General features: G+C 46.4%; 1 pseudogene; it reads left to right on the forward strand.

Moving 5' to 3' along the window:
• The first annotated feature begins 4,878 nt into the window (after positions 1 to 4,878).
• On the forward strand, positions 4,879 to 5,040 carry LOC131707437 (U2 spliceosomal RNA; annotated as a pseudogene).
• The last annotated feature ends 4,503 nt before the right edge of the window (positions 5,041 to 9,543 follow it).

The following is a 9,543-nucleotide window of genomic DNA, read 5'->3' on the forward strand; positions in this document are numbered from 1 at the left end:
TGTTTGTATGTGTGTGTGTGAGTGTGCGTGTGAGTGAGAGAGTGTGTGTGTGAGTGTGTGTGAGAGAGTGTGTGTGTGAGATTGTGTGTGTGAGAGAGTGTGTTTGTCAGCGTGTGTGTGTGAGTGTTGGTGTGTGTTTAAGTGTGTGTGAGAGTGTGTGTGTGGATGTGTGTGTGCGTGAGTGAGTGCGTGCGTGCGAGTGTGTGTGTGTCTGTGTGTGAGTTTGTGTGTGTCTTTGAGAGTGTGTGAGAGACTGTGTGTGTGTCTGTGTGCGTGCGAGTGTGTGTGTGAGTGAGTGTGTGTCAGCGTGTGTGAGTGTTGGTGTGTGTGTGTGTAAGTGTTTCTGTGTGTGTGAGAGAGTGTGTGTCATCGTGTGTGAGTGTTGGTGTGTGTGTGTGTAAGTGTTTCTGTGTGTGTGAGAGAGTGTGTGTCAGCGTGTGTGTGTGAGAGTGTGTGTGTGTGTGAGAGACTGTGTGGATGCGTGTGTGTGCGTGAGTGAGTGCGTGCATGCAAGTGTGTGTGTGCGTGTGTGAGAGAGTGCGTGAGTGCGTGCGAGTGCGTGTGTGTGGGTGAGTGTTGGTGTGTGTGTGTGAGAGTGTGTGTGTTTGAGAGTGTGTGTCTGTGAGTGTGTGTGTGTGAGTGTGTGTGTGTGTGAGAGAGTGTGTGTGTCTTTGCGTGTTTGAGTGTGTGTGTGTGTGTGTGTGAGAGTGTGTGAGTCAGCGTGTGTGTGCGTGTGTGTGAGTGTTGGTGTGTGTGTGAGAGAGAGTGTGTGTGTGTCTATGTGTGTGTGTGTGTGAGAGAGAGAGTGTGTGTGTGTGAGTGTGTGTGAGTGTGTGAGAGTGTGTCTGTGTGAGTGTGTGTGTGTGAGAGAGTCTGTGTGAGTGACTGTGTGTGTGTCTGTGTGTGTGTTTGTGTGTGTGAGTGTGTGTTTGTGAGTGTGTGTGAGAGTGTGTGTGTGTGTCAGCGTGTGTGTGAGAGTGTGAGAGACTGTGTGGATGTGTGTGTGTGCGTGAGTGCGTGCGTGCAAGTGTGTGTGTGCGTGTGTGAGAGAGTGTGCGTGAGTGCGTGCGAGTGTGTGTGTCAGCGTGTGTGTGGGTGAGTGTTGCTGTGTGAGTGAGTGTGTGTGTGATTGTGTGTGAGTGAGTGTGTGTGTGTGTCTTTGCGTGTTTGAGTGTGTGTGTGTGTGAGAGAGTGTGTGTGTGGGTGGGTGTGTGAGTGTGTCTGTGTGTGTGTGTGTGTGCATGCGAGCGAGTGTGTGTGTGTCTCTGCTTGCGTGCATGCGAGTGTGTGTGTGAGACTGTGAGTGTGTGTGTGTCTCTGTGCGTGCGTGCGTGTGTGTGAGACTGTGAGTGTGTGTGTGAGTGTGCGTGTGAGTGAGAGAGTGTGTGTGTGCATGAGTGTGTGTGTGAGAGAGTGTGTGTGTGCGTGTGTGTGTGAGATTGTGTGTGTATGAGAGTGTGTGTGTCAGCGTGTGTGTGTGAGTGTTGGTGTGTGTGTGTTTAAGTGTGTGTGAGAGTGTGTGTGTGGATGTGTGTGTGTGCGTGAGTGAGTGCGTGCGTGCGAGTGTGTGAGAGAGTGTGAGTTTGTGTGTGCGTGTGTGTCTGTGAGTGTGTCTGTGAGAGTGTGTGTGTGAGAGTGTGTGTGTCAGCGTGTGTGTGTGAGTGTTGGTGTGTGTCTGTAAGTGTGTGTGTGTGTCAGCGTGTGTGTTTGTGTGTGTGTGTCTGTGTGCGTGCGAGCGTGTGTGTGTGTGTGCGTGCGAGCGAGTGTGTGTGTGCGTGCGTGCGTGCGTTCGAGTGTGTGTGTGTGTGAGACTGTGAGTGTGTGTTTGAGAGTGTGAATGTGTTTGTATGTGTGTGTGTGAGTGTGTGTGTGAGTGAGAGAGTGTGTGTGTGAGTGTGTGTGAGAGAGTGTGTGTGTGAGATTGTGTGTGTGAGAGAGTGTGTTTGTCAGCGTGTGTGTGTGAGTGTTGGTGTGTGTTTAAGTGTGTGTGAGAGTGTGTGTGTGGATGTGTGTGTGCGTGAGTGAGTGCGTGCGTGCGAGTGTGTGTGTGTCTGTGTGTGAGTTTGTGTGTGTCTTTGAGAGTGTGTGAGAGACTGTGTGTGTGTCTGTGTGCGTGCGAGTGTGTGTGTGAGTGAGTGTGTGTCAGCGTGTGTGAGTGTTGGTGTGTGTGTGTGTGTAAGTGTTTCTGTGTGTGTGAGAGAGTGTGTGTCATCGTGTGTGAGTGAGAGTGTGTGTGTGTGAGTGTTTGTGAGTGTGTGTGTGTTTGTGTGTGTGCGTGAGTGTGTATGTATTGTAAGAAAGAGTAGCGTCGCCTTTAAGAAATGGCGGCGCTACTGGGAAAAAGAAACAAACAGCACCCAGGAACCGGAGCACTAATGAGTAGGGCGGGGTTCCTGGGGTATATAAGGAAGTAGGGTAGGACAGGACGGGGGTGATTGTGGGGAGCACCGCCGGATCGTCCTGCAGAAAATACCTAGAAAATAAAGAGAGTGTTACAAAGCTTCGCAAGGTAAAGTGAACGTTTTTGTTTGGTGAATAAGAGTTTTTGTTTTGGTTAAACTGTGAGCGTTTCCCTCTTGGTGAGGTAGCCTTTTGTTTTGACGAGGGTAATTTGTTTTTATGAAACGCTTGTACAAACGCCGCTCCACAGTGCTAAGTAAAGCAGTCCCGCAGCTTCCGTGACGGTTGAGCACTGTCACAGCGGCCGTCTGAGTGATTGTGTGGAATACTCGGGACCTGAAGAGAATTGGGTGTACACGCGCTGCAGGAGCAGCGGGTGGAAATAAAAGGAAAAAAAATAAAAGAAAAAGAAAGTGGACTGAGGCAACAGTTTGGTTTGCAGGACGCAGTTTATTGGGGGACATACAAATACCACATTATATACAAGTGTGTTCTGGAATCTACCAGGACATTGGCTGCCGGGGTCCTTCCCCACAGTCTGGATTATTCATTAACGCTGTTGGGCACGTCTCTCTCTGGAGGTGGGGCACAGGAGTGGCCTTCCAGGAACCCTTGTTCAGAGGGGCTCGGTCCATACTCCAGCCGAGAGTCTTCCCGTTGTTCTTACCTGTGTTACAGCGAGACTTCAGCAGAGGGAGTCGGCGCTGTCCTTACCTGTGTTGCAGCGAGACTCCAGCAGAGGGAGTCAGCGCTGTCCTTACCTGTGTTACAGCGAGATTCCAGCAGAGGGAGTCGGCGCTGTCCTTACCTGTGTTACAGCGAGATTCCAGCAGAGGGAGTCGGCGCTGTCCTTACCTGTGTTGCAGCAAGACTCCAGCAGAGGGAGCCGGCGCTGGCCTTACCTGTGTTGCAGAGAGACTCCAGCAGAGGGAGCCGGCGCTGGCCTTACCTGTGTTGCAGAGAGACTGCAGCAAGTAGGGAGTCTGGGAATACCTACCCGTGTTGCAGGAATACACCAGCCGAGGGAGCCGTCTGACTACTTGGAATACAAAGCTCCTACCGCTGAGAGAGCCTACGTTGACCCCTTCCCGTGGGGAGGACTTGTACAGGCTTCGACCTGTAGGACCTGGTATTCTGAAGTAGTTAGAGAGGGGCGAAGAAGTGAGACAGTTAGTGACCCGTACAGGGCAACAAGTGATATAAAGTGTCTGTTGGTGTCTGAATACTGTAAATAAAAGTTACTTGCCTGAAAGTTCTACGTGTCTGTGCCAGTCGGTAGAAGCAGCGAAAAGGAGTATCCTGTAGGGTACCCCTCCAGTCTGTTACAGTATATATATACATATGTGTACAACTGTACACATATTAAAATATAAATGATAAGTGTATTGTTGTGTATGTGACTAATCATGTATTTATTGTGTGATTCCATTTTATGTGCAGTTATATTTAAGTTTAAAATGGGATGTCTTTTTATAAAAGAAAATTGAACAGGAATTTCAAAATGTGTTGTAAATTCCCGTGTTTGGAAAGGACAATTCGTCTGTTGGCTGCACTCCCTCACGTCATATACATAAATGTAACACTTGGTAAACTCGTGTTTATGATTGGTTATGGTTGTGGCTTACTCTGTTGCTTGGCTTAGCATGATTTTTTATTGGCTGTGCCAATGAATCAGTGATTATAAAACTGCAAGCCTGTACCAAGCGTCTTTATTTTTGTGAGACATTTTCTAAAGGTAAGGTTATATTTTACAATAAAGTTAAATGTTTTCTGTTTAGTAATCTTAATTAATAAAGGACCCAGCAGTCTGCGCTAGCTTGGGGGGCTTGTTTGCTGTTCGGACCCGGGAAGAAATAAACAGTTGAATTGGAGAAGTGCAATCCCTGTCTCTGTCTGTCTTCGTTTTCACACAACATTACAGTATGCAAAATACTACAGTGTGTTTGTGTGCAGGTGTGACTATAATTAGAATGGAATAATGGGCATCTAATACTTCTGTGACATAAATAACATCACAGCATGTATTAAGCATGTATTAACTTCCAATAGCCATTTAGTTCAGTAGCTAAGGGACTGTGTGTTTTTCCTCTATTGTGACCTATAGGATTTACTAGGATTTTGTATTTATGTATTGCTAGATAGGGACCTATTCATTACCAATGTAGAAGTATCAGTCAAGACCACTTTACAAGGTATTACCTTCTATAGTAACAACAAATAACTGTATAAACTATATCAGGGTAAGAGTGACAATGTATATGAAATAACAAAGAGGGAATTATTCTGATTTAGTCTGTGTTTTCTCAGATGGAGCAGAAACAAACATCGTTGCACGACGCGAGGACCTTCGTCTCAACAGGACAGTACCCACCAGTCTTAGACAAGAAACAAAAAAAGGCTTTGTGGAAGTATGCCAAAAAGCTCCAACTTGAAGGGAGAGTATCTGTTACTTTATCTGTTGATCACATTTATTCACAAATAATCTTATATATTTAATTAATGTTTACTTTGCAATGACTAGAGTGCAATAATTTTTATATTAAATTGATTTTTGGAAGCGGGAGATGGAACCGGGGCTTGCTCCGTCCACTCCACGCATCGACCCGGTATTGCAGTACCTCCGGGATTGGTGCACAAGAAAGGTCGAGAGAGAGAGAGACGAGAGGGACAGGAGAGAGAGAGAGAGAAAGAGAGAGACAGGAGAGAGAGAGAGACAGACAGGAGAGAGAGAGCCAGCCTGTCCCTCTCCCTTTTTCTGGGTTGTATTTTTTCTGCTCTTTTTGTTCTTTTTTTTCTTCTTCCAAATAGGTCAGGCCTGCCTGCCTAACTGATGGATAGCCTGCTCTGCTCACGCAGCAGGCCAGTGTACCCAGAAGGCCTTGCGATCGTGGGAGGAGGAGAATGAGTGCAGCGGTAAAGCAGAAACAGAGCTGTTTAGTGGGGCAAGGAGCCCTCGCTTTCAAGGCGGCAGCAGCAAAGCGCCCCTTTGCCAGGACCGAACGGCACTTGCGTTTTGGGAAGAGTTTCCTGTTTTGTTTTGTTTTGCTTTGTTTGGCCTTGCCGTCGGGTAGAGAAGGCCTTTGGGCCAGCCGGCCAGTGCCTTATCCATTAGGCCACTAGGGCTGACATGGAAAGCAGATTTGGTAGTACTAAAGAAAGTGGGAACAATAGTATCGTGGTTAATACATAATATCCAAGCCATCCGTGGTGTTCAAACAAAGCAGAGTGTTACATTGGGAAAGGGCCGTACCTGTCAGTAAGTATTTTAAATTCATGTGGTTAAGATTTAAGATTGTGAAGTTTAAATATGCTGTGTATTTGCACATTGGTAACCTTGCAGAATTACGTTTTTTATTAATGCCACTTTCTTACGGACAGTAATCAGGGTGACGATACAAGACCTGAGCCAATAAACCTGTTATTTTCTTGTCCTTTCACTACCATATTCTAGTGTGCTTGTTCAGAATATGTGTGAATCCTGAAAACGTCTTGTTAATATGTGAACAAAGCCAGCAGTCACTTTATTGATCACCCTGTGGATTAACCGCTATTGGAACACAGATGATTGTGTTGAAGATGTTAATAGACTTTCAATGTACACCTTTTAGAGCTAAACGTTTGTTGAGACAGTTCAAGCGCTAGCAGTGTTTGCCTATTTCAACTTCAGAATTCAGCACTACATGGCAATGCCTAGAGGTTGGAATAATGGCAGGATGCACCATTTCTCCACTGGCTTTTACCATGGCAATGGAAGTAATCATTAGGGCATCAAAATGGGTAGTAGGAGGAGAGCGCTTGGCTTCTGGAATGCGACTACCACCAATTCGAGCATACATGGATGACATGACAACCATGACTACAACAGTAGCCTGCACTAATCGGTTATTGGGCAAATTACCAATAACATTGAATGGGCATGAATGCAATTCAAGCCCTCTAAATCAAGGAGCATCTCTATAATTAAAGGCAAAGTAGTAGATAAAACATTCTTCATTAATGGTGAGGCAATACCAACAGTGTCTGAGAAGCCAGTGAAGAGTCTTGGGAGATGTACGACGGGGATCTAAAGGACACAGTTTGTGTGGGAGAAGTTAGACAACAAGCAGTGGAAGGGTTGAAGAGCATAGACAGCTGCGCTCTACCAGGCAAACTAAAACTCTGGTGCTTTCAGTTTGGTCTACTGCCGAGGTTGCTGTGGCCACTGACTGTGTACGAGGTTTCTTTGACAACAGTAGAGAAGCTGGAAACTTTAATCAGTTCATACATCAGGAAATGGTTGGGAGTTCCACGCTGCCTCAGCAGAGTGGGACTTTATGGTAAAGGAATACTGCAGCTACCAGTCTCTGTTCTAACCGAGGAGTTTAAGTGCGCCAAGGTCAGACTGGAAATGACATTAGTAGAGTCACGCGACAAATGCGTAAGGGAGGCAGCACCTGTGTTGAAAACTGGAAGAAAGTGGGCGGCAAAGAAAGCTGTGGAAGATGCAAAGGCTGCCCTTCGAATTAGTGATATCATGGGGCAAGTTCAGCATGGGAGAGGGGGTCTTGGTCTCAGTTCAGCTCCTCCTACATGGCACAAGGCAGCCCCAGCTCAAAGGAGGAAGCTGGTAGTCAACGAGGTGCAAAAGCAGGAGGAGATGATGAGGTGTATAAAGGCCATTTCCCATGCCAAGCAGGGAGAATGGATGAGATGAGAGAGTGTGGAACAACGCAAGATTGGCTGGCAAGACCTATGGTCAATGGAACAGAGCAGGATCAGTTTCCTCATCAGGTCAACATATGATGTTCTCCCATCACCACAGAACCTAAACCTCTGGGTAGGAGAGGATCCCTCATGTCCTTTGTGTTCATCACCTGCAACATTAACCCTTTGCAGTCCATTTATTAAGTGCGCGTCAGGCGCGTCAGGTCCAATTTATTTTCACACACGCAGTTAATTTTAGACGCACTGTTTAAAAGTATTTTTTTCCACAGTCAAACAGGTTTAAAAGGCCCTGCATATTAACAAATCACTCACTAGTCATCTCCAGCCCCGCCCCACCCTTTCGTTCGCTATAGCTTTCACATATGCTAATAAATAAATAATAGTAATAATAATAATAATAGTTGTACATACCGATCAATCATCTCCTGATCACTCGTTTTATCACCAAACGCCTCAATAATGCGATCCAAGTCATTATTTTATTACTATAACATTTCAAAAAAACTCTGCAAATGTCCGTGATATTCTCTGAGCGCTGATGCAGTCACAGCCAGCTTGTTTCCTTATGGCCGCCGTTATCTGATGCCAGGGGCAAGTATGACTATTAATGAGATACGCCCTTTCTTTTTTTTTCGGCTTGTCTCGGCTCCTGTTGCTCCCACTCGGCCATTGAATGGTTTTCTCGGCTTTTTCCGGAGAAAAAACGACTAGAAACCCGTTTTCTGCGTCTTTTTGATGATGTCGGTCAGGGTCCGACATTGGACCGGATAGGAATAATTGCAATGTCGGACCAGGTCCGACATAGGACCGCAAAGGGTTAAGGCACATTTTGACAGGATGTAAGGTGGCTCTTAGCCAAGGACGGTTTACTTGGCGCCATGACCAGGTGCTGCGATGTTTGGCCTTAGCATTGGAAGACAAGCGTAACATGACCAATAAGTTGCCACCTGTTCCATCAAAACATTACACACAAAAGACAACATTCCTCCGCCCAGGAGAGCAACCACCAAGAAAAGGTGTTAAAACCAATCCTCGCCCAGGACAACTGGAAGCTGCTAGAGACTGGAAAATGCTGGCAGATGTTGGTCAACGGCTTATTTTTCCACCTGAGATTGCCACCACTAACCTTCGACCAGATATTGTCTTGTGGTCTGGATCAGCACGCCTTGTTCACCTGGTAGAGTTAACAGTGCCATGGGAGGATGCTGTAGATGAGGCGTATGAGAGGAAGAAACTGCGATATGCTCAACTAGCCACTGAAGCGGAACAGCGAGGATGGAGAGTCCGGGTTTACCCAGTGGAAGTGGGTTGTCGAGGATTTGTGGCACACTCTACAACCCGGTTTCTCAGAGACGTCGGATTCAGTGGCAAAGTTGTGTCGCACAGTGAAGAACTTATCTGAAGCAGCAGAGAGGAGCAGCAACTGGCTGTGGTTGAGACGGAAAGATTCTGGCTGGGGATCACAATAGAAAGAAAGAAACGCTGATGTACAGGTAAGTAAGCTGGGCTGAGTTGAGTGGGGGACGGAGGGGGGTGATGCTGGGATGCCAGAATCACCGTCGAGCCCTCTTGAGGTGTCGTGGGCTAGTCGACGAAACACTGAGGATGGAAGGTGCCCACTTGAAGACCCCAGAGATGTACCCTACTTAGCTCAATCCAGACGGTTGTCATGCTGATGCGCTGGGGAGGCCGCACTGTGGTTGATCCCTGGAGCCAGCATCGCAGCCGTTGTGTGTGCTGATGCGCCAGGGAGGCAAAATAAGCTGATCCCTGGAGCCAGCATTACACTTCAGCCATTAACACCAGACAGAAGGATATCTACATCATCATATGGAAGGAAACGTAAATGGATGGAGACGCAGATGGATCACATTAGTTTACTGTAAAGCCGTCTTAGTTGGTGCTTATCTTGGCGAGAGCCGAGTTCAAATCAGCATGAAGTTTTAACATCTACTCTCGTGTAATGGAAATCTGGATGTTTGCCTTTTGGTCTTACTGTGGAAAAAATAATAATAATAAAAAAAATAAGCAAAACCATTTGTTAGGAACCGCATTTGGGAGAAAACTTAACAGTTTCAAAACGCATTTGTAAAGGCACCGGATTCTATTATGGTGTTTCCGAGCTGTTGAACGTTATTCATTATAAACAGGTTTACTGGCTTGACAAAAAGGCGATTGACAAAAAGAATGCTATCTCGTAGAACGCGTCCTGTCAAGCCGAAATAGCTCAGTTGGGAGAGCGTTAGACTGAATATCTAAAGGTCCCGGGTTTCGACAAACAGCAAGACTATGTTTGTTTTGTATTATTTTGAACTAAAAAACAGCAAACTTTTTTCGTCAGTGTAATTGGATTAAATAACAACGTATTACAGTGCCATTTTCTAATGTGATTAAGAAATGCAAAAAAGCATCATCTCTGGGTGGGCTTGAACCACCAAC

Source organism: Acipenser ruthenus, chromosome 39 (genome assembly GCF_902713425.1).
Source record: "Acipenser ruthenus chromosome 39, fAciRut3.2 maternal haplotype, whole genome shotgun sequence".
NCBI classification, from domain to species: domain Eukaryota; kingdom Metazoa; phylum Chordata; class Actinopteri; order Acipenseriformes; family Acipenseridae; genus Acipenser; species Acipenser ruthenus.